Consider the following 23707-nt stretch of genomic DNA (forward strand, 5'->3'; position numbering starts at 1 on the left):
ACCACTTGAGGTCAGGAGTCCAAGACCAGCCCGGCCAACATGGTGAAATCCCGTCTCTACTAAAAATACAAAAGTTAGCCAGGCATGGTGGCATGTCCAAGATCCTGCCACTGCACTCCAGCCTGGGCAACAGAGCGAGACTCTGTCTCAAAAATAAAAAATAAAAATAAATAGCAGACAGCAAACACTTGATGGAATATGTGTGAGGCTCTTTACTAGACACAGTTCAGAATACAAATATGGATAAAAGACAGTCCCTACTTTTGGAAATTTTACTTCATTCATTCATTCATTCATTCACTCAGAAAATATTTATTGAATACATCTACTATATATAGGACAATTCTAGGTAATGTAATACAAGAATGCATAGGATAGAGAAGATCCCTGCTCTGATATAACTCACATTCTTAGGGAGAAAACAGACTAAAGTAAACCAAAAAGGTAACCCCAGAAGAAGGAAACAGAAAAGAGTTAAATATGACAGAGATTGACTGGGTTGGGAAGAGAGGCGAGGGCATACTTTTCACTGGGTGATTATTAACATTCTGTTAATAATCACTGACACTGGGTGACAGGAATTCATTGTGTTACTCTCTTTATAAAACTTACTTAAAATTAGGCCAGGTGCGGTGGCTCACACCTGTAATCCCAGCACTTTGGGAGGCCGAGGCAGGCGGATCACGAGGTCAAGAAATTGAGACCATCCTGGCCAATGTGGTGAAACCCCATCTTTACTAAAAATACAAAAATTAGCTGGGTGTGGTGGGAGGTGGGCGGATCACAAGGTCAAGAGATCAAGACCATACTGGTCAATATGGTGAAACCCCATCTCTACTAAAAATACAAAAATTAGCTGGGTGTGGTGACAGGTGCCTGCAGTCCCAGCTACTCAGGAGGCTGAGGCACGAGAATCGCTTGAACCTGGGAGGTGGAGGTTGCAGTGAGCCGAGATCATGCCACTGCACTCCAGCTGGGCGAGAGTGAGACTCCGTCTCAAAACAAAACAAAACACCTATTTGGAATTAATAAAATAGAACAAGCTATAGATAGGCTGATCAAGGCATGTTTCATTCATTGAGATGACATCTGAGCTGAGAGCTGGAAACCATGAGCAGGTGCAAAGCCCCTAAGAAGTTCAGAGTCTTTATGAGAAGAAAAGCAAGCTGATAAGCTAAAAAGCTGGGAGAGAATGGTACGAGGCAAGGAAGGCAGAAGATGCAGAAAGTTTCTGTGGGCCCACTAAGCAATGGTAAGGGATTTAGACTATGCTAAATGCAAGAGAAAGCCATTGGAGGGTTTTATGCAACAATGGGAAGACAGCAAGATACTATGCTTGCTTTTGTTTTATGAATACAAGGTAACACAAGGTAGGTGCTAAATCAGGTAACCCAAAATATACTTATGTTTAGCTATGGGATGAACTAACATGTTGGTGGCATCTTTACCTCGCTAACCTTTTATCTGGACTGACAGTAACATTAACTTCTCATTCCCAGCAACAACCAATCCAAAGACACTAATGCAGGACCTGGAATGGTGCTTCAGAAACATCTTGGGTGAGAAAGCAATCAGTGTAGGCTTAAAAATGTTGTTACAGATGTCCAACAAAAATGCTGAGCCAACAACACGTGGGCTAGAATTTCAGACTTTAAAGATCTTACTTAGAAAAAAATGGCATTCTGGCTACCATGACAGCTGCCACATAAATGAAAAGGAAACTGAGGCGTACAACAGATGAATGACTTGCCCAATCACACCACTAGCGAGAGGAAGAATGGAGACACTGGGATGTGAAGTCCACGCTGCTGACTTCCTGACCGTGTTCTTTCCAGAGCATCACAAAGAAGCAAACATAAAAATAATTTAGAATCCAAAGACAGAAAGCAGACGAGTGGATGCCCGGGGCTGCGGGCTGAGGGGGCTGAGGGGGGGGGTTACAGGGTCTCTCCTTTTGAGGTGATAAAAATGTCTTGGAACTGGATAGAAACGACAGCTGCACGACATATTGAATTCACTCAATGTGACTGAATCGTACACTTTCAAATGGTTAACAATTAATTTTACGTTACGTAAATTTTGCCCCAATTTAACAAATGAACTGGAAAAAATAAAAATAATAACTTAGAGGGGATCACCCACAACTGATGACAAGATTATTAGTCACCAAAGGTACGGTTTTGGACACCCATGTTCTAATCAAAACTCAAGAAAAGCTGGCTTCAGACCAGGGTTTCTCAATCTCAGCCGTACTGACATTTTGGACTAGATGATTTTTGTTGCTGTTCTGAAGAGCTGTCTTACGCACTGTAGGCTATGTGACAGTATTCCTGACCTCTACCCACACCCCTCTTCTCCTGAGTTGTGGCAACCAAAACTGTCTCCAGACACTGCCAAAGTCCTCTAAGGGGCAAATCACCCCCTGTCGAGAACCACTGTCAGACAAAATGCCTAACTTCTCCTATCTTAATTTCCTCAATCATCCACCTAAAACCTGAGGCTAAAATAAGGCCCTCTATTCACGGCCTCTTTCTTTTTTTTTTTTTTTTTTTTGAGAGAGAGCTTCACTCTATTGCCTAGGCTGGTGGGCAGTGGTGTGATCTCAGCTCACTGCAACCTTTGCCTCCCAGCTTCAAGCAATTCTCATGCCTCAGCCTCCCCAGTAGCTGGGATTACACACACCTGCCACCGCGCCTGGCGAATTTTGTGTTTTTAGTAGAGATAGAGTTTCACCATGTTGGCCAGGGTGGTCTCAAACTCCTGACCTCAGGTGATCCACACACCTCGGCCTCCCAAAGTGCTGGGATTACAGGCATGAGCCACCACACCCGGCCTCTTTCGATTATAGCCCAGTACTCTCTTTCACCTGCCTTGCTCTATATCTCACTAGGCTGATGCGAACTTATATTGAAATAACTAGGGAAATGATTTTACACCGAAAGATCCTTACAACAACAACAACAACAAACTCCTCAAAGACAGTAAGTGGCTATGAAGAGAGTTATTCTTAAATTTCTATCCAAAGAAAGTATTGGTATAAAAGCTTTCCATTAAGCTTTAAGAACACGGCTAATAAACTAATACTCAAGTTGTCAAAGGACTGTAGTTTCTGAATCTGTATTTTTTGTTTGATTTGTACTTAAATGCTTCTTATACAAGGTGCTTCCCTTGGAAACTGACTGACACATCTGCTTGTTTACCTCACCAGTGTTCAAGAAGGATTGTAGGTTCCTCCATTTTCACACGAGAATACCCCAGGCATGTCAGGCAGTAAAGGGTTAATTTAATTAGTTCTGTGTATGCTCAAAGAATTACAAGCAACTTCATTTAATTATTAAGCAGCCAATCAGGTAATCTCTGTGGTTGATTAGTGCACTAATGAAATAATGTCTTCCAGTTCAAAGCTGTCATTCCAATCAGGAGACGGCTCTTCAGCTAGAAGAAAGAGCTGGCAGGATTTCCAGACTCACGCTAAGAATTTGGGGAAGGGAAATGAATCATTTCATATTTCACCCCATTGTATTAAAAGATAAAGAAGTTTGTGAACTGACATTTATAAGATACTCTAGCCAAGAATAGCAGAATACACATTCTTTCCTTTTCTTTTTTTTTTTTTTGGAGGGAGGGCTGGGGGGGAGGAACAGAGTCCTGTTTTGTCACCCAGGCTGGAGGGCAGTGGCATCTTGACTCACTGCAACCTCCGCCTCCTGGGTTCAAGTGATTCTCGTGACTCAGCCTCCCCAGTAGCTGGGATTACAGGCGTGCACCACCACACCTGGCAAACTTTTGCATTTTTTTAGTAGAGAGGGTTTCATCATGTTGGCCAGGCTAGTCTCGAACTCCTGACTTCAGGTGGTCCTCCTGCCTCAGCCTCCCAAAGTGCTGGGATTACAGGCATGAGCCACCATGCCCGGCCCTATACATTCTTTTCAAGTGAACATGAAATGCTTACCAAGAGACACCATATTCTGGGCCTTAAAACAAGTCTCAATACATTTCAAAGGATGCAAGTCATACAAAATATGTTGTCTGACTAAAGTGGGTTAAATTAGGTATATCATTAATAGAAAGCTCTCTGGAAATTTTCCAAATATTTGAAAACTAATATTCTTCACACTTCTAATAACTAATATACTTCTAATATATTCATATTTCTAAATAACCCATGGTTGCAGGAAAAAAATCGAAAAGGAAAAGGGGAAGATCCGAATGCTTTTTCTCTAAGATGAGGAACAAGACCAGGATGTCTACTCTGGCCTCTACATTTTATGGTTGGCTCTAGACAGTGCAATAAGGTAAAAAAAAGAAGTAAGTGGCCTCCACATTGCCAAAAAATGCACAATTATCTTTATTTACAAACAACATGATCATCTATGCAGAAAATCCAATGGAATCTATGAACAGGCTGCTAAAAGAGGTGAGTTTAGGAAGGTTACAGATACAAGAGTAATAGACAAAACTCAATGCTATTTCCATATACTAGCAAACAATCGAAAACTTTTTTTTTTTGAGACGGAGTCTCGCTGTTTTGCCCAGGCTGGAGTGCCACAGCACAATCTCGGCTCACAGCAATCTCCACCTCCCAGGTTCAAAAGGTTCTCCTGCCTCAGCCTCCCGAGTAGCTGGGATTACAGGCGCCCGCCACCATGCCCAGCTTACTTTTTGTATTTCTTTAGTAGAGATGGGGTTTCACTATGTTGGCCAGGCTGGTCTTGAACTCCTGACCTCATGCCTGCCTCAGCCTCCCAAAGTGCTGGGATTACAGGTGTGAGTCACCGTGCCTGGCCGAAAACTTTTAAAGATGTGTAACAGCGAGCTCGGGCGGCGGGAGGAGTGGCAGCGGCCAGGCAGCCCAGTTTCGCGAAGGCTCTCGGCCCGCAGGCACCCACAGCACGCGCCTTCCCTGCCACCAGGAGGCCCAAGAGGAAGGTCAGCTCTGCCGAAGGGGCCGCCAAGGAAGCGCCCAAGAGGAGATCGGCGCGGCTGTCAGCTAAACCTCTTGCAAAAGTGGAAGCGAAGCCAAAAAAGGCAGCAGCGATAAATCTTCAGACAAAAAAGTGCAAACAAAAGGGAAAAGGGGAGCAAAGGGAACACAGGCCGAGGTGGCTAACCAAGAAAGTAAAGAAGATTTACCTGCAGAAAGCGGGGAAACGAAAACTGCGGAGAGTCCAGCCTCTGATGAAGCAGGAGAGAAAGAAGTCAAGTCTGATTAATACCATACACCACGTCTTACCAGTGGTCCCTGTCTCCCTTCTTGTACAACCCAGAGGAATATTTTTATCAACTATTTTGTAAATGCAAGTTTTTCAGTAGCTCTAGAAACATTTTTAAGAAGGAGGGAATCCCACCTCATCCCATTTTTTAAGTGTAAATGCTTTTTTTTTAAGAGGTGAAATCATTTGCTGGTTGTTTATTCTTTGGTACAACCAGAAAATAGTGTGGGATATTGAATTATGTATGGGAGGCTCTGACTGTCTCGGGTGCCAGCTTAACATTCCATAGATGGGGGGTTAGTTTTTATATCCTATAATACAAAGCATATTAAATGGCAATATGGAGTCAGTCCTGCATTTAATGTCTTGAACATTTTAAATTACTTCTATTGCCATGTTGTTTTTAGTAGAATTGTTTCCTACAGAAAACCTTACTCCTTGATCAGGCGCTCCCTGTCAGAATCGTGTGCACTCTGTAACATCTTTGGTTGTGGTAGTCCTGCTTTCCTAATAACTTTGCTACTGTGCTGCGAAAGATTACAGATTTGAGTATGTAGTGTACATGCCATTCGGTTGTGAACTGGTGGGCCACGTGTAACAGCTGACCAACATGTGAATATACTGGTGCTTGACAGCCTCTTCAGGAAAATTTGCTTCCAGATCTTAAGCTGGAAAGTCACTGGAGTAACTTTAAAAAAGGATTACGATACATGGCTTTTTAGAATTTCGTTACCTAGGTTAAGAATTGTGTACAAATTGAAATGTCTGTACTGATCCTCAACCGATAAAATCTCAATTATGAAAAAAATGTGTAACAGCATCAAAAAGAATGTAGTATTTTGGGATAACTCTGACAAAAGATGGGAGATAGCTAAAGAGTTGAGAATTTGAATATAAAATTTTTCTGTCAGAAATCAAAGAAAACCTAGACAGGGAGACAGGTACCATCATCACGGGTCAGAAGACTCAATAGTGTTAAGAGGCCCATTTTCTACAAATGGACCTAGATATTCAACACAACTCCAATCTAAATGCTAGCAGGCTTTTTTTGTAGAAACTGATAAACTAATTCTAAAATTCATATGGAAATATAAAAAATATAAAATAGCCAAAGCAACTTTGAAAATGAACAAAGTGGCCGGGCGCGGTGGCTCAAGCCTGTAATCCCAGCACTTTGGGAGGCCGAGACGGGTGGATCACGAGGTCAGGAGATCGAGACCATCCTGGCTAACACCGTGAAACCCCGTCTCTACTAAAAATACAAAAAAACTAGCCGGGCGAGGTGGCAGGCGCCTGTAGTCCCAGCTACTCCGGAGGCTGAGGCAGGAGAATGGCATAAACCCGGGAGGCGGAGCTTGCAGTGAGCTGAGATCCGGCCACTGTACTCCAGCCCGGGCTACAGAGCAAGACTCCGTCTCAAAAAAAAAAAAAAAAAAAAGAAAATGAACAAAGTGAGAGGACTAACATTATTTGATTTCATGACTTACTAAAAGCTACACTAATTAAGCTACTGTGATATTGTCTCAAAAACAGAACAGAGCAAACAATGACATAGAACAGAGTCCAGAAATGAACCCACATGTATATGGAAAACTGACTTGGGCAACTAATAAAGGGTGATCTTTTCTTTCTTTCTTTTTTTTTTTTTTTTTTTGGTGGGGGCGGAGTCTCGCTCTGTCACCCAGGCTGGAGTGCAGCGGCACCATCTTGGCTCACTGCAACCTCCACCTTCTGGGTTCAAGCGATTCTTCTGCCTCGGCCTCCCAAGTAGATGGGACTACAGACGCGCGATACCACGCCTGGCTAATTTTTGTATTTTTAGCAGAGACGGGGTTTCATCATATTGGCCAGGCTAGTCTCAAACTCCTGACCTTGTGATGCTCCCAACTCCGCCTCCCAAAGTGCTAGGATTACAGGTGTGAGCCACTGTGCCCGGCCAGGATGGTCTTTTCTACAAATGCTCCTAAACACATGCCCCTTACCGCCCCCCCAAAAAACCCCACGAACTTTGATCAGTACTTTACATCATATGCAAATATCAACTCAAAATGAAACACAGACTTAAATGAATCTAAAACAATAAAACTTCTAAAAGAAAACGTAAGAAAAAAAACCTTTGTGACCTTAGATTAGGAAAAAGCAAAACCAGAATACATAAAGAGCTCAATAGACAAAGTGTCCAATTTTTAAAAATGTGCAAAAGACCTTAACTAAAAGATCACCAAAGATATAAATAGCTAACAAACACAGAAAAGGTGAACATTAGTGATAAGGGAGATGCAGATCAAAACCACATTAAAATAGCCCTTTGCCCCCACTAGTGAATAGTGATCATCAAAAGGACAGGCAATAACAAGTATTGATGACGTGAAAAAATCAGAGCCCCTTATTCACTACTGTTGAAAACAGAAATTGGTGTGTTTTCTTTGGAAAACAACTTTGCCAGTTTCTTTAGAAGTTAAAACATAACTCCAGTCCTACTCCTAAGTATTTGTCCAAGAAAAAAAAGAAAGCACACAAACACCTACAAGCAAATACACGCAGCTATTATCTACAGTAGCCCCAAACAAAAACAATCCGAAAGCAAAAACAATCCATCATCTGGTGAATGGATAAAAAACGGGTGTAGCCAAACAATGGCAGTACCCAAAACAGAAAAAAAATGAGGACATGTCTAAAGGAGACCGGAGCCAGCCGGAAAGAATTCCCAATGGCCAAAGCTGAAACAATTTGAGCAGCTAAATAAACAGTGTTAGATTCAAATCCAAAAGATAAGTATCAATGAGTCCAAACGGATGACAACAGACTTAAGGAGACATGCGACATTAGCTGGAATGCAGGAACAAATCCTGAAATGAAAAGATGGGGAAACTGTCGCAATCTAAATAGTCTGAAGTTTAGTTCACAGTACTGCACAAATGTGAATGTCTTAGTTTTGACAAATTTACCATGATTATAAAAGATTAAACATTAGAGGAAGCTGGGTGGAGGGTTTATAGAAGGGATCAGCAAACTACAATCCAAGGGCCAAATCCAGCCTACCACCTGTTTTCATAAAGTTTGACTGGAACACATCCATTCATTTCCTCACTGTCTGATGGCAGCCTCTGCCCTACATCAGCACAGTAGTCCTAGGAAAGACCATTTGGTCTAAAATATTTATTATCTGGCTCTTCATGGGAAAAGTCTGCCAAGCCCTGATATATATGAAGTCTTTCTCTGTGCTGTCATTGTAACTATTCTTTAAATCTAAAATGATTCTAAAATAAATTTATTTTTTCAAAAAGTTAAAAATGCTGGCCAGGCACAGTGGCTCATGCCTGTAATCCCAGCACTTTGGGAGGCCGAGGCGGGCGGATTGCCTGAGCTCAGGAGTTCGAAACCAGCCTGGGCAACATGGAGAAATCCCATCTCTACTAAAATACAAGAAATTAGCCGGGCATGGTGGCGGGCACCTGTAATCCCAGTTACTCGGGAGGCTGAGGCAGGAGAATCACTTGAATCCGGGAGGCGGAGGTTGCAGTGAGCTGAGACTGCGCTACTGCACTCCAGCCTGGGCAAAAGAGTGAGACTCCGTCTCACCAAAAAAAAGTTAAAATGTTGAGCTGGGTATGGTGTTGAGCACCTGTGGTCAGGAGGCTGAAGGGGGAGGAGTGCTTGCACCCAGGAGCTCAAGGCCAGACTGGGCAACACAGTGAGACCCCATCTGTTAAAAAAAAAATGTGGGGGGTTATATCTTCACCTACCATATGACCCAGTCATTCTACTTCCAGGTACTTACCCAAGTGAAACGAAAGCATACGTCCAAAGAATGGTACACAAATTTTTGCCAATAGGTGAACTCAATAAACAAACTATATACTATCTATCCATAAACTGGCATAGTACTCAACAATAAAAAGGAAATCAACTATTGGCACATGCTACAGAATGAATGAATTTCTATTTACACTGAGTAGAAGGAACAGGAACAACAACAAAAGAGTGCATATCTCATGTAAAAATCTAGGAAATGTAAACTAACATACAGTGACAGAAAGCAGACTGGGGGGTCACCCTGGGAGAAACACAGGCTGGGGCGAGACAGGAGGTAAAGAGATTACAAAGGGACCCAAGGATATCACATCTTCGCGTGGCGTACGCGGACACGTTCATCTTGACTGCGGTGATGGTTTCACTAGTGTGTATATATATGTCAAAACTTGCCAAATTGTACACATAAATATTTGCGGTAGATTATGTCAGTTATACCTCAGTAAAGCTGTTTTTAAAAATAAGTTGCAAAAATATTCTTCTGGTCTTCTGATACCAAGCATTATGACGAAATAGACGAATCCATAGACAAACCTCTTCAGCTACCAATTTCTGTCATCCGTCCCTCCTTACCTCTGGAACACTCTTTCTTTAGGGGAGATGAAGATTCTGAATCATAGTCACACTTGTTCTAGAAGTCTTCAGAAAATCCTGCAAGAATAAGACTCCCCTGGGGACCGGGCACGGTGGCTCACACCTGTAATCCCAGCACTTTGGAAGGCCAAGGTGGGAGAATCCCCTGAGCCCAGGAGTTCAAGACCAGTCTGAGCAACATAGCGAGACCCCATCTCTACCAAAAAAAAAAAAGGTCAAAAAACTAACCAGCCACGGTGGCATGCGCCTGTAGTCCCAGCTACTAAGGAGGCTGAGGCCAAAGGATTGCTTGAGCCCACGAGGTTAAGGCTGCAGTGAGCAGAGATTACGCCACTGCATTCCAGCCTGCAACAGAGGCAGACCCTGTCTCAAAACAAATAAAAAAGATTCTCCTGGGATCCTGCCAACAAACTATACACAGGCAAGTGAGATCCCAGTTACCTGGATAAGCAGCGAGGTATTTACAGAACAAACCCTCTGACCTCCAAGGTCTTCTCTGCCCTTCTCGGACTTTCTGTCTTTCCCCTCGCTCTTAAGCCCCAGAGTCAGAATGCAGCTCCGCCATAAAACAAAGACTTCAGAAATGAAATGACTCGCAAGAAAAAGGACATTTCTCAAGAGCCTACTAAGGATAAAGAGAGTTGAGAGGTGTGCCCAGCTTCTCTAACCCTTATTCAACACCCCGCAAGCATCTTCACTGAGTGACTTTGTATCCTGCTATCCATTCCAGACCTCATCTACTCCACACACCTCAGTGACTGGCTGCCACTAAGTTCTGCCCTTCCCAGACAGCTTTGTCTTTAAAATACAAACTCCTCTTCCTCAGTCACTTAATCTGACTTTGGCATAACAGCTGAGGGTAATCCTAAAGATTACTTTGAAACTACAGGAAAGATAATGTAAATAAAACACTTAGATATAAAATATGTTACCCAATACCTAAGTCACACTAAACGGTGTGCATTTTGGACACTGTCCCTGCATGCAAAAGGAAGGAAAATGAGGAAACTAAGACTAATGGGGAAGCCAAATCTGCACTTCGGATTTTTTAAAAAGTAATGGCGCTTTAGAACTTAATATATTATAAAATACATCCAACTATGACAGGTAAATAAAATACTAACTGCAGAATTATGATAAGCATAATAATGAAACACCATACCATGTGAGCATTAGCATGTCAGCATTAAATGTGAGGTCCAAAATTCAAAGAGATGCCAAAAGAATGTATTTCTTTTTTTTTTTTTTTGAGACGGAGTCTCGCTCTGTCGCCCAGGCTGGAGTGCAGTGGTGCAATCTCGGCTCACTGCAAGCTCCGCCTCCCGGGTTCACGCCATTCTCCTGCCTCAGCCTCCCCAGTAGCTGGGACTACAGGCGCCCACCACCACGCCCGGCTAATTTTTGGCATTTTTTTTAGTAGAGACGGGGTTTCACCATGTTAGCCAGGATGGTCTCGATCTCCTGACCTCGTGATCTGCCCGCCTTGGCCTCCCAAAGTACTGGGATTACAGGCGTGAGCCACCGCGCCCGGCCAATAATGTATTTCTTAAATTTCAAGATTTCTGGACAAATTTTCCCTTAAATTCAAATACTGAAAGTTGAGAAATGATGAAATTACACTAAAATTTTTACTGTAGTAAAATCCACAATTTTACACTCACGGTGTAATCACATCTGAGTGTACTATGCTCACCCTCCCATATAAAAATCACCATTACAGGTTGGGTGCGGTGGCTCACGCCTGCAATCTCAGTACTTTGGGAGGCCAAGGCAGGCAGATCATGAGATCAAGAGATCAAGACCATCCTGACCAACATAGTGAAACCCCGACTCTACTAAAAATACAAAAATAAGCCGGGTGTGGTGGCGCGTGCCTGTAATCCCAGCTACTCGGGAGGCTGAGGCAGGAGAATGGCATGAACCCGGGAGGCAGAGGTTGCAGTGAGCCGAGATCGCGCCACTGCACTCCAGCCTGGGCGACAGAGGGAGACTCCATCTCAAAAAAAAAAAAAAAAATCACCATTACTTCAACTCCTCCACTAATCCAAACCCTAAGCACCCATCAGAAGATGCATCTTCCCAGGAGAAGACTTTGGACGGAGAACCATAAAATGTTAGAGCTAAAAAAGAACTTGCCTCACCAAAAGATGAGAAAACTGAGGTCCAGAGAAAGAAAAAGATGGCGAAGCTTCAAAAGCTAAGACTTGGAGCTAAAGCCGGGATGGGCATCTGGCATCCCACATCCTGAGCCTTTTACTATACCATTAATGAGGCCTCCACGTTTTCTGTCCCTGCTGAACTTGACCAGCTCAGATCTCTGAGCCCAGGGCTTCTCACACTTTAATGTGCGCAGTAATGACCTGGGAACCTGAGTAGACAGATCCAGGGTGAACCTGAGACTCTGCATTTCTAACAAGTTCCCAGGAGGTGCTCACCATGTTGGTCTGAGGACCTTAGATGGAGAGTCCAATATCACCTGATTCAACCTGTCCAAGTTAGCCTTATTACTTTACTACTTAGGACTCCCAAGTCTATATTAAATCTCCCTGAGCCTCAATTATCTCATAAAAATATTGTTTTGCATTGTAACTACCAAATGAGATAATTCTATGTTAACAATCCTTGGCACATATTGAATGTTTAGTGAATAGTAACAGCTAATTTGAACACAATTTATAAGTTGGCACGATTTAGGTATTTTACAAACTTGAAGGCATTTAATTCTCACATTAACTCCACAAGCAGTATTGTTTATTCCCATTTCTAAAGATGAGAAACTGAGTGGAAGAGCTGTTAAGTAAATTGTCCAATGTCACAGAGGCACTGTGCATGGCACCAGGATACAAACCCCGTCTGCTCTAGAATCTGCATTCTTAACCACCACTTCTCTCAATAAATGTTCACTGTTATTTTCTCCCAGACAAAAACTCCCTTCAGAAGGTCAAATCTCCACTCAACTGCCTCCTGCATAACTCAGATTGAATGTTTCACCAGACGTCAAATTCAACATGTCCCACACTTACAACCTCACGTACTCATCACCCCAGACTCAATCCTCATTTAATCTTCCCATCTCAATGAAGAGGAAGCAACGTCTGAGCAGTCACTGGGCCAGACCCAGGGAGTCATACCAGGCCGGTGGTCCAGCTGTCTCGGGCCCAATGCTCCTTCTTTACAACACATATTTTATAGTTTATAACACCCCCCACTTTGTTATACCAAAATGCAATTAACAGATGATACAAATTCCTACATTCATAAATATAATCAATGTATTCCTCAACTGGAATCAGAAGCAGACACACCATGAAATATATAATAAAATAAAGGTCAAAATGAAAATGCTGACGCATGACCTCAGCAGGAGATGAAAGAGGTGCTTGTTCCTCCCCATGCAAGCTGAGAGTGCAGAGGCCGACGGACACAGTGCTGCATGAACAATCCAACAGGACCACTGACAAAGATGATGACACCGCACAGAATTTCCCAAAATGGTGGAAACTCTTACTAATGTTCCAAACAATACAAAGCATCATCTTTTACAGATGCACACCGCAGCTGCATTACTAAAAATTTCCATTTATGTTAAAACACCACAAAAATTAATTTGTGTTTATTCATAGAGTTTGGATTTAGATTCAAATACAAATTTTTTTTTAACCTATATAAAAGCTCTTGGCTGCACACAGTGGTTCACACCTATAATCCCAGCCCTTTGGGAGGCGGGTGGATCACCTGAGGTCAGGAGTTCGAGACCAGCCTGGCCAACATGGTGAAACCACATCTCTACTAAAACACAAAAAAATAGCCAGGTGTGGTGGCGCATGCCTGTAATCCCAGCTACTCGAGGGGCTGAGGCAGGAGAATCATCACTTGAACCTGGGAGGTGGAGGTTGCAGTGAGCCGAGATCGCGCCACTATACCCCAGCCTGGGCGACAGAGCCAGACTCTGTCTCAAAAAAATAAATAAATGAAATGAATAAACAAATGAAAGCTCTTTAGGAGGGAGCAAATTCTTCACTGTGGAGAATGTCCCACGCACTGCATATAACACTGCGTAACATCTAGCATGCAGATCCCACCCACTAACCGCCACAGATTCCCACAATACTCCCTCGGGATGACACTGCCCTGAAGATGCACTCTGCTAGCCTTCTCCGCTCTTACAAACCATTGTCCAACCACATGCGATTACTTCTGTCTCCTACTCTCATATCCATGCTCTCATTCGATCTGTTATCCTTTCTACTTCACCTCCTGTCATCTCCAACCTACCCTCGTAACTTGTCCTTCTGGTTCTGGGCTGTTCATTCTATACCAAAAGTGAAGTGATCTTTCTACCCTGCAGAGATTATTTCTCCATTCAATCAGCAAATATTTACTGCGCACAGGTTATATACCAGGAATGTTCTAACTACTCGACCACATCACTCAGCCCTGCTTAAACTTCAACTCCCATTACCACGGCAATTTTCAAACAGTGCTTCACTCTTACTCATTTTATATATTTTCTACATAAAATTTCCTTTTAACACAGTGATGCACAGTTTTTTTGTTTGTTTGTTTTTTGAGACAAGAGTCTCTCGCTCTGTCGCCCAGGCTGCAGTGCGGTGGCGCAATCCCGACTCACTGCAACCTCCGCCTCCCAGGTTCAAGCGATTCTCCTGCCTCAGCCTCCCAAGTAGCTGGGATTACAGGCACCCGCCACCATGCCCGGCTAATTTTTAGTAGAGACGGGGTTTCGCCATGTTGGCCAGGCTGGTCTCAAACTCCTGAACTCAGGTGATCCGCCCGCCTTGGCCGCCCAAAGTGCTGGGATTACAGGGGTGAGCCAAAGCGCCTGGCCTGTTTTTTTTTGTTTGTAGACAGGCTCTCACTCTGTCGCCCAGGCTAGAGTGCAGTGGTATGATCATGGCTCATTACAGCCTCAACCTCCTGGGCTCAAGCAATCCTCCCACCTCACCCTCCCCAAGTAGCTGGCACTGCACGTACGCACCACCACAGCCAGTTTTGGGTTTTTTTTATTTTTCTACAGATGAGGCCCGGACTGGTCTCCAACTCCTAAACTCAAGCGATCCAGCCTCCCAAAGTGCTGGGATTACAGTCATGAGCCAAAACGCCTGGTCTCTAAATATTTTTAATTAAAAATGTTTTTAGAAAGTGAAAGAATCCAGGAATGGGAAAGAATATTCATGATACTTTTATTAATGCAAATAAATTATTTCTAATCAATAATATAAAAATAAACAACTTATTACCCTTTTACAACAACAAAATAAAAACGATGATAAAGAACTTTTTGTGATAAGGGGAAAAAATCTGGATTTGGACTTGCATTAGACAATATTATGAAATATTTTCTCTGTAGAAATATGAATGGTAAGTGGTTGTACAGGATAATATTCCTAGCCAATGCATGCTTAAGTATTTAAGAGTCAAATGTCAGCTGGGCACGGTGGCTCACGCCTGTAATCCCAGCACTTCCGGAGGCTGAGGCGGGCGGATCACTTGAGGTCAGGAGTTAGAAACCAGCCTCGTCAAGATGGTGAAACCCCGTCTCTACCAAAAATACAAAAATTAGCCGGGCATGGTGGTGTGTGCCTGTAATCCCAGCTACTTGGGAGGCTGAGGCATGAGAACCACTCGAACTCAAGAGGTGGAGGTTGCCATGAGCCGAGATCGCGCCACTGCACTCCAGCCTGGGCGACAGAGCGAGACTTCATCTCAAAAAAAAAAAAAAAAAAAAAGAGTCAAATGTCATGATGTATGCTGACAAAAAAGTGTGAATTTTTTGTTTTTTTATTTTCGAAACGGGGTCTCACTCTGTCGTCCAGAATGGAGTGCAGTGGGTTCTTGGGTTCAGTGCTGTTGGGTTCAGTAGATCCTCCCACCTCAGCTTCCCAAGTAGCTGGGACTACAGCAATGTGCCACCATGCCTGGCTAATTTTTTTTAAGAGATGGGGTCTCGCTATGTTGCCCAGGCTGGTCTCAAACTGCTAGGCTCAAGTGATCCTCCTGCCTCGGCCTCCCAAACTCTTTTGGGAATCTTTTTGTAATCACGCTAGGATTACAAGTGTGAACCACCACGCCCAGCCTGTCCTCACTTTTTAAATTATCCTACAACCAACTATTTCAATAGCCTGCTCTTTTCATCATCATCAAATTCCCTCTGGGATCCCAAAGGGATCCGAAACTAACTAAGCCAAATGGATGCAAAACTAACATATGGTAATGTGGATTCTTCTCCCGCACCACAACCAACCTCTGAGCAAAATCCCTTTCAGCAGACTGAGAGGAAGGTTTGCCCTTTGCAATGTAGACTGATTCTCTATGCTCAGAATTAAGTTGGAAAAGGCAATCAGAACTTCGCCTCTAAGGGTTAGCCCACTAGACTGTCCCAGACTACAATTAGGGAAATACCACCTACTTCTTGAAAATTAAAGAGTAATTAAACTACTTCTTACACACTATCAACAAAAACATTTCAGGATGGGCGTGGTGGCTCACGCCTGTAATCCAAGCACTTTGGGAGGCCGAGGTAGGTGGATCACTTGAGGTGAGGATTTCAAGACCAGCCTGGCCAACATGGTGAAACTCCATCTCCACTAAAAACACAAATAAAAAAATAGCTGGAGGTGGTGGCACAGGCCTGTAATCCCAGCTACTCAGGAGACTGAGCAGGAGAATTGCTTGAAGCTGGGTGGTGGAGGCTACAGTGAGCCAAGATCATGTCACTGCACTCCAACCCAGGCAACAGAGCAAGACTATCTCAAAATACAACAACAACAAAACCCAAAGACATTCCAAAAGCAACTTCAAAAGTAACCATAAAGCTTCTAGAACAATAACAACAACGGCTAGGCACAGTGGCTTACACCTGTAATCCCTGCACTTTGGGAAGCCAAGGCAGGTGGATCACCTGAGGTCAGTTCGAGACCAGCCTGACCAACATTATGAAACTCCATCTCTACTAAAAATACAAAAAATTAGCTGAGTGTGGTGGCAGGCACCTGTAATCCCAGCTACTCGGGAGGCTGAGGCAGGAGAATCACTTCAACCCGGGAGGCAGAGGTTGCAGTGAGCCGAGATCACGCCACTACACTACAGCCTGGGTGACAAGAGCGAAACTCCATCTTAAAAAAACAAAAAATAGAAGAAATCTTCTGTGATCTCAGGTTTAGGCAAAGATCTCTGAGACAAAATGTCAAAAGCTCAATCCGTAAGAGAGAATCTAGATAAATCTAGACTTTATCAAAATTAAAAGTTTCTGCTCTTCAAGAGACACTGTTAAGAGAATGAAAGGGCAAGCCATGTACCAGGAGAAACAGCAGATAAGAACTAAGTCCCAATACATGAAGAACTCTTAAAACGCACTAAAGAAAACAGCCCAATTCTGAAAATTTTGAAATGGTGGCACCCGCCTGTGGTCCCAACTACTGGGGAGGCTGAGATGGGAGAATTGTTTGAGCCTAGGATGCAGAGGTTGCAGTAAGCTGAGATTGTGCCACTGCATTCCAGCCTGGGCAACAGAGACAGATCCCATCTCAAAAGAAAAAGAAAAAGAAAGAAAGAAAGAAAATAGCCAAGAGACTTCAACAGATGTGTCGCTAAAGTTTATGGATGGCAAATAAGCGTTTGGGAGGATGCTGAGTATTGTAAAATCCAACCACAAGGAAACAGGGTTACACATCTCTTAAGATAGCTTCAAACAACAACTGACAACAAACTCTGGATGCAGAGGAACTGAAAAGTCGCACACATAGCTACTGGGAACATGAACTGCAAAAATGCTTTCCAAAATTAAACATGCATTTATCATAGGACTCAGCAATCTTATTCCCAGGTTTTGTCACAAACATTTGTGCGTTGGAAGCTTAATGAGCTTTATTTATGATAGCCAAAACTAGAAACACACAAATGTTCTTCCTTTAGTGAAGGAACAAACTGATGTCAGTCCCAACAATGGATTGTTATTAGGTAATAAGAAGGAATGAGGTGCTGATATATGCAACTACATGGATGAACAGCAAAGGCATGATGCCAGGTGAAACATGCAAGACTCAAATGGCTACATATTATTCACTTCCATTTATATGGCTCCAGCCTGGGCAGCAGAGCGAGACTCCGTCTCAAAAAGAAAAAAAGGAAAAAGTCATAGAAATGTACAATAAACAGGTGTGGGAGGGGGACTTTAATGTATACAAACTATGCCTCAATTAAAATAATAAAAAGTAAATCACTTGGAAAACAGTTTGGTCATTTAGACGTACACTTACATATGACGCACAATTTCACTGCTAGGTATTTACCCAAGAGAACTGAAAACGTGTCTACGAAGACCTGTATGTGAACATACTCAGCACCTTTATTCATAATTACCAAACCCTGTAAATAACTCAAAGGTCCACTAACAGGAAAATGAAAAAACCCAAATGTCTATCAATAAAAAGACAGACAAACTGCAGTATAGTAGTAAGAAAAATGAATCACTGGTATACTGATACACACGATACTTACTGATACACACTATACTGCTGCATCTTGAAGTCATTCTGGTGAGTGAAAGAAGCCAGACACAAAAGAATGCGTAAGATTCGGCCGGGCACAGCGGCTCACGCCTGTAATCCCAGCACTGCGGGAGGCCGAGGCGGGCGGATCATGAGGTCAGGAGATCAAGACCATCCTGGCTAACACGGTGAAACCCTGTCTTTACTACAAATACAAAAAATTAGCTGGGCATGGTGATGGGTGCCTGAGGCAGGAGAATGGCGTGCACCCAGGAGGCGGAGCTGGCAGTGAGCAGAGATGGCGACACTGCACTCCAGCCTGGGCGACAGAGCGAGGCTCCGTTTCAAAAAAAAAAAAAAGAAAAAACAAGAATCCATAAAGATTCTATTCGAGCCGGGTCCGGCGGCTCACACCTGTAATTCTAGCACTTTTGGGAGGCAGAGGTGGGTGGATTCCTTGAGCTCAGGAGTTTGAAACCTGCCTGGGAAATACAGTGAGAACTCTTCTCTACCAAAAAAAAAAAAATTCTATGAAGACAAATTCTAGAAAAGGTAAACTAATCTACAGTGACAGAAAGTATATGAGTGACTGCCTGAGCCCAGAGTAGGGATGGGGTGGACTGCCAAGGGACACAAAGAAACATTGGGGGAAGATACAAATGCTCTGTATCTTGATTGATGGTAGTTACAAGGATCCATGCATTTTTCAAAACTCATACTATACACTTGAAAAGAATGGATTCGATGTATTTAAATTATAACTCAATAAAATTGATTTTTTTTTTTTTGGAGACAGAGTTTCACTCTTTTTGCCGAGGCTGGAGTACAACGGCGCGATCTCGGCTCACCGCAACCTCCGCCTCCCGGGTTCAAGCGATTCTCCTCCCAAGTAGCTGGGATTACAGGGATGCACCACCACCCCGGCTAATTCTGTATTTTTAGTAGATACGGGGTTTCTCCGTGTTGGTCAGGCTGGTCTTGAACTCCCGACCTCAGGTGAGTTCAACCCACCTGCCTCGGCCTCCCAAAGTACTGGGATTACAGGCGTGAGCCACCGCGCCCAGCAAAATTCATTTTTAAAAAACAATTTTCAATGAACAATCTGAAAATGAAATAAGACAACTCTATTCACAAGATCAAAATAATAAATTTAACCAAAAAAGCAAAAACCTATACTTGGAGAAGTATAAAACACTGTTGAAAGAAATTAAAGATCTAAGTAAATGGAAAACCATCTGATGCTCATGGATTGGAACACTTAGCATTGTTAAAATGGTGACACTATACAAACTCATCTACAGATTCAATGCAATCCCTATCAAAATCCCAGCTGATGTCTTTGCAAAAATTGACAAAACTGATTCCAAAGGGACCCCAAATAGCCAAAATAATCCTGAAAAAGGAGGACGACTGACACTTCCCAATTTCAAAACTCACGAGACAACATTAATCAAGACATAGTGGTACTGGCACAGGGACAGACATATAGATCAATGGAACAGAACTAAGAACCTAGGCTGGGTGTGGTGGTTCACACTTAAAACTTTAGAAAACCTAGGCAGGAACATCACTTAAAGCCAAGAGTTCAAGGCTAGCCTAGATAGCACAGTAAGACCCTGTCTCTACAAAAAAAATAGAAAAAATTAGCTGGGCATGGTGGCACACGTCTGTAGTCCCACCTACTCAGGAGGCTGAGGTGGGAGGATTGTTTGACCCCAAAGTTTAAGGCTGCAGTGAGCTATGATCACGTCATTGCACTTTGGCCTAGATGATAGAACCAGAAACCATCTTGAAAAGAAAAAAAAAAAAAAGAAGCCAGGTGCAGTGGCTCAAGCCTGCAATCCCAGCACTTTGGGAGGCTGAGGCAGGTGGATCACCTGAGGTCGGGAGTTCGAGACCAGCCTGACCAAAATGGTGAAACCCTGTCTCTACTAAAAATACAAAATTAGCCAGGCGTGGTGGTGCATGCCTGTAATCCCAGCTACTCGGGAGGCTGAGGCAGAAGAACTGCTTGAACCCAGGAGGCAGACGTTGCAGTTAGCCGAGATTGCACCATTGCACTCCAGCCTGGGCAACAGGAGCAAAACTCTGTCTCAAAAAAAAAAAAAAAAGAATTCTTACACCTCAATAATAAAAATACACACAGCCCATTTTTTAAAACTGGCAAGGGACGGGAACAGACATTTCTCTACACAATATATGCACATGGTAAATAAACACATGAAACTATTCATCATCATTAAGCATGAGGGAAGTACAAATCAAGACCACATGGAGAAACCATGCCACACCAACTAGGATGGCTAGAACCAGAGTCAGATAATAAGTGTTGGCAAGGATGTGGAGAAACTGGAACGCTCACATACTGCTGATGGGCACATAAAATTGTGCTGCCACTCTATAACCAGGCAGTTCCCAGATCAAACCTCGTTACTGTAGGACCCACCAATTCCACTTCTAGGAACATACCAAAGAGAACTGGAAACACACGTCCTCACAAAAACCTGCACACAAATGTTTAGAGCAGCATTATTTATAATAGCCAAAAGAGGGAAATAACCTAAATGTCCACCAATGGGTAAATAAAATAGAAGTATACACAATGTATAGTAAAAATAGCTATGAAAAAGAATTACATACTGATACTTTTTTTTTTTTGGACGGAGTCTCGCTCGGTCGCCCACAGTGGAGTACAGTGGCACGAACTCGGCTCACTGTAAGCTCTGCCTCTGCCATTCTCCTGTCTCGGCCTCCAGAGCAGCTGGGACTACAGGCTCCCGCCACCACGCCCGTCTAAAGTTTTGTATTTTCAGTAGAGACGGGGTTTCACCGTGTTAGCCAGGATGGTGTCGATCTCCTGACCTTGTGATCCGCCCGCCTTGGCCTCCCAAAATGCTGGGATTACAGGCGCCACCATGCCCGGCCTATACCGATACTTTCTACAACTTGGATGAAACTTAAAAACGTTATGCTGAATGAAAAATCCAATCACAAAAGGGCACACAGTACATGATTCTATTCATTATGAAGGTCCAGAAAGGAAAAATCTATAAAAACAGAGAGTAAGTTGCTTAGGGCTGGGGAAACAAGAGGTAGGGAGAGCTGGGGAGGCAGGGAGCTCAAGGGTACAGGGTTTCTTTTTGAGGTGATGAAAACCTTATACAGGTAGGGTTAGGGTGGCAACAGTTGTACATATTTGTAAATATACAAAAACCCATTAACTGGAATACTTTATTTTCTGAGACAGAGTCTTACTTTGTCACCCAGGCTGCAGCGCAGTGGTGTGATCAAACTCACTGCAACCTCCACCTTCCAAGCTCAGGCAATTCTCCTGCCTCAGCCTCGCGAGTAGCTGGAATTACAGGCGTGCGTCACCATACCTGGCTAATTTTTGTATTTTTAGTAGAGACAGGGTTTTACCATGTTGGCCAGGCTGGTCTCGAACTCCTGACCTCAGGTGATCCACCCACCTCGGCCTCCCAAAGTGCTGGGATTACAGGTGTCAGCCACCATGCCAGGCCTACTTGTTGAACACTTTAAATAAATGAGTTGTATATGTAAATAATATCTCAATAAAGCTGTTTTTTTTTCTTTGAGACAAGGTCTTGCTCTGTCACTCAGGCTGGAGTGCAGTGGTGTGACCTCGGCTCATTGCAACTTCCACGTCCCTGGCTCAGCAACCTCTACCTCTCTGGCTCAAGCAATCTTCCCAGCCCAGCTTCCCAAGTAGCTGAGACTACAGGTATGCACCACCATGCCTGGTTTTGTTTTATTTTATTATTCGATTTTTGAGACAGAGTCTCACTGTCGCCCAGGTTGGAATGCAATGGCACCATCTTGGCTCACTGCAACCTCCGCCTCCCAGGTTCAAGCGGTTCTCTTGCCTCGGCCTCCTGAGTAGCTGGGATTACAGGCATGCACCACCATGACCAGCTAATTTTGTATTTTTAGTAGAGACAGGGAAACCCATGTTGGCCAGGCTGGCCACTGCGCCTGGCCATTTAAAAAAATTTTTGTTGTTGTTAAGACACAGTCTTATTATGTTGCCCAGGCTGGTCTCAAACTCCTAGGCTCAAACAATCCTCCCACCACGGCCTCCCAAAGGGCTAGGATTACAGGCATGAGCTACCAAACCACGCTTATTTTTTTAAACAAAAAACATTTGTATTCGGCCAGACACAGTGGCTCATGCTTGTAATCTGAGCACTTTGGGAGGCCGAAGCAGGTGGATCACCTGAGTTCAGGACTTCGAGAGTTTGAGACCAGCCTGGCCAACATGGTGAAACTCCGTCTCCACTAAAAATACAAAAATTAGCTGGGTGTGGTGGCGCACGCCTGTAATCCCAGCTACTTGGGAAGCTGAGACAGGGGAATTGCTTGAACCTGGAAGGCGGAAGTTGCAGTGAGCTGAGATGGTACCACTGTACTCCCGCCTGGAAGAGTGTAAGACTCCGTCTCAAACAAACAAATAAAAGCATTTGTATTCAACAATCTCTTTAATCCATATAAGCACACTACATTTGTATATTTTTACCATTTCATTATACTTTGATTTCAAAATAATATGTGATCATTCCATTTATTTGTCAGTTAATTCCTTTCTCCCAAGTGATTGTTATAGTTTCCCTATTATTACCATAATCAAAATCTAAAATGAAAGAAAATGTAACAATAATTACCAGTTGCTGAGATCTACTTGGGCCAGGCCCTCACATGCCTGGCTCATTCAAACCTCACCACTGCCGTGTGGAACACGAGATGGCCAAGATGCAGATGAACAAGCTGAGGCTCAGCAGGGCCAAGTGACAGGTTCAGACCTTGGGCAAAGCCTGGACTGCAGCCAGGGTAACTCCAATCAACTCTCTGTTGTAATTACTTCACTAGTATCCCTGCGGCTTAAAATTTAAATCATTTTACCAATGTTTCCCTGTTTCCCTATTACCAGGATAACTGGGTTGGCTTCAACCTGCCTAAAAACAATTCCTCTAACAACCAATCAGTGTGTAAACCAGGATGGAGGTGTGGCACATCCATAAAACACACTGTGAGGACAACTGAGGATATTTCAATGTGAACTCTTTACCGGATGTTATTACAGAATTACTGTTAATTTTCCTAAACGTGAGTATAACACTGTGGTCACATAAGAGAAAGTCCTTATTCATAGGAAGTACACGTACATGTCACTAGGAAAGGGGAGACTGTCATGACACAGTAGACTTACTTTCAGATGGTTCAGCCAATGTGGCAAAAATGTTAACAATTGGTACATCTAGAGTGAAGGGTATGCAGGGGTTCACTTATCTTTGAACTTCATCGTACATTTGAAAATTTTCAAAGTAAAACAGGAAAAGCTTTAAAAAGCTGAAACTTTAAAAAGTAATTTCACTTTCTGAACATTATCAGTGTTCATCTACTTTAGATGAATTTTCCAAGTTAAAAAAAAATCAAAGACTTTTTATAAATTATATTCTTATCAGATACTAAAAACAAACGGTTTTGGGTCAGGAGTGGTGGCTCATGCCTGTCATTCAAGCACTTTGGGAAGCCGAGGTCGAGACTGCTGAGCCATGATGGTGC

The 23707-nt window shown here is 43.3% G+C and overlaps 1 protein-coding gene, 1 long non-coding RNA gene and 1 pseudogene across 12 annotated transcripts in view; 2 read left to right on the forward strand and 1 right to left on the reverse strand.

Moving 5' to 3' along the window:
- CECR2 (CECR2 histone acetyl-lysine reader) overlaps positions 1 to 23707 on the reverse strand; it is a 197764-nt gene that overhangs the window by 151092 nt on the left and 22965 nt on the right. The window lies entirely within an intron of this gene.
- On the forward strand, positions 2528 to 17074 carry LOC144331972 (uncharacterized). The gene is made up of 2 exons (XR_013399630.1): positions 2528 to 2594; positions 16777 to 17074. It is a non-coding gene; the product is annotated as an uncharacterized LOC144331972 (long non-coding RNA).
- Positions 4364 to 5348, forward strand: LOC100426227 (non-histone chromosomal protein HMG-14 pseudogene; annotated as a pseudogene).

This window comes from Macaca mulatta, chromosome 10 (assembly GCF_049350105.2).
Source record: "Macaca mulatta isolate MMU2019108-1 chromosome 10, T2T-MMU8v2.0, whole genome shotgun sequence".
NCBI lineage: Eukaryota > Metazoa > Chordata > Mammalia > Primates > Cercopithecidae > Macaca > Macaca mulatta.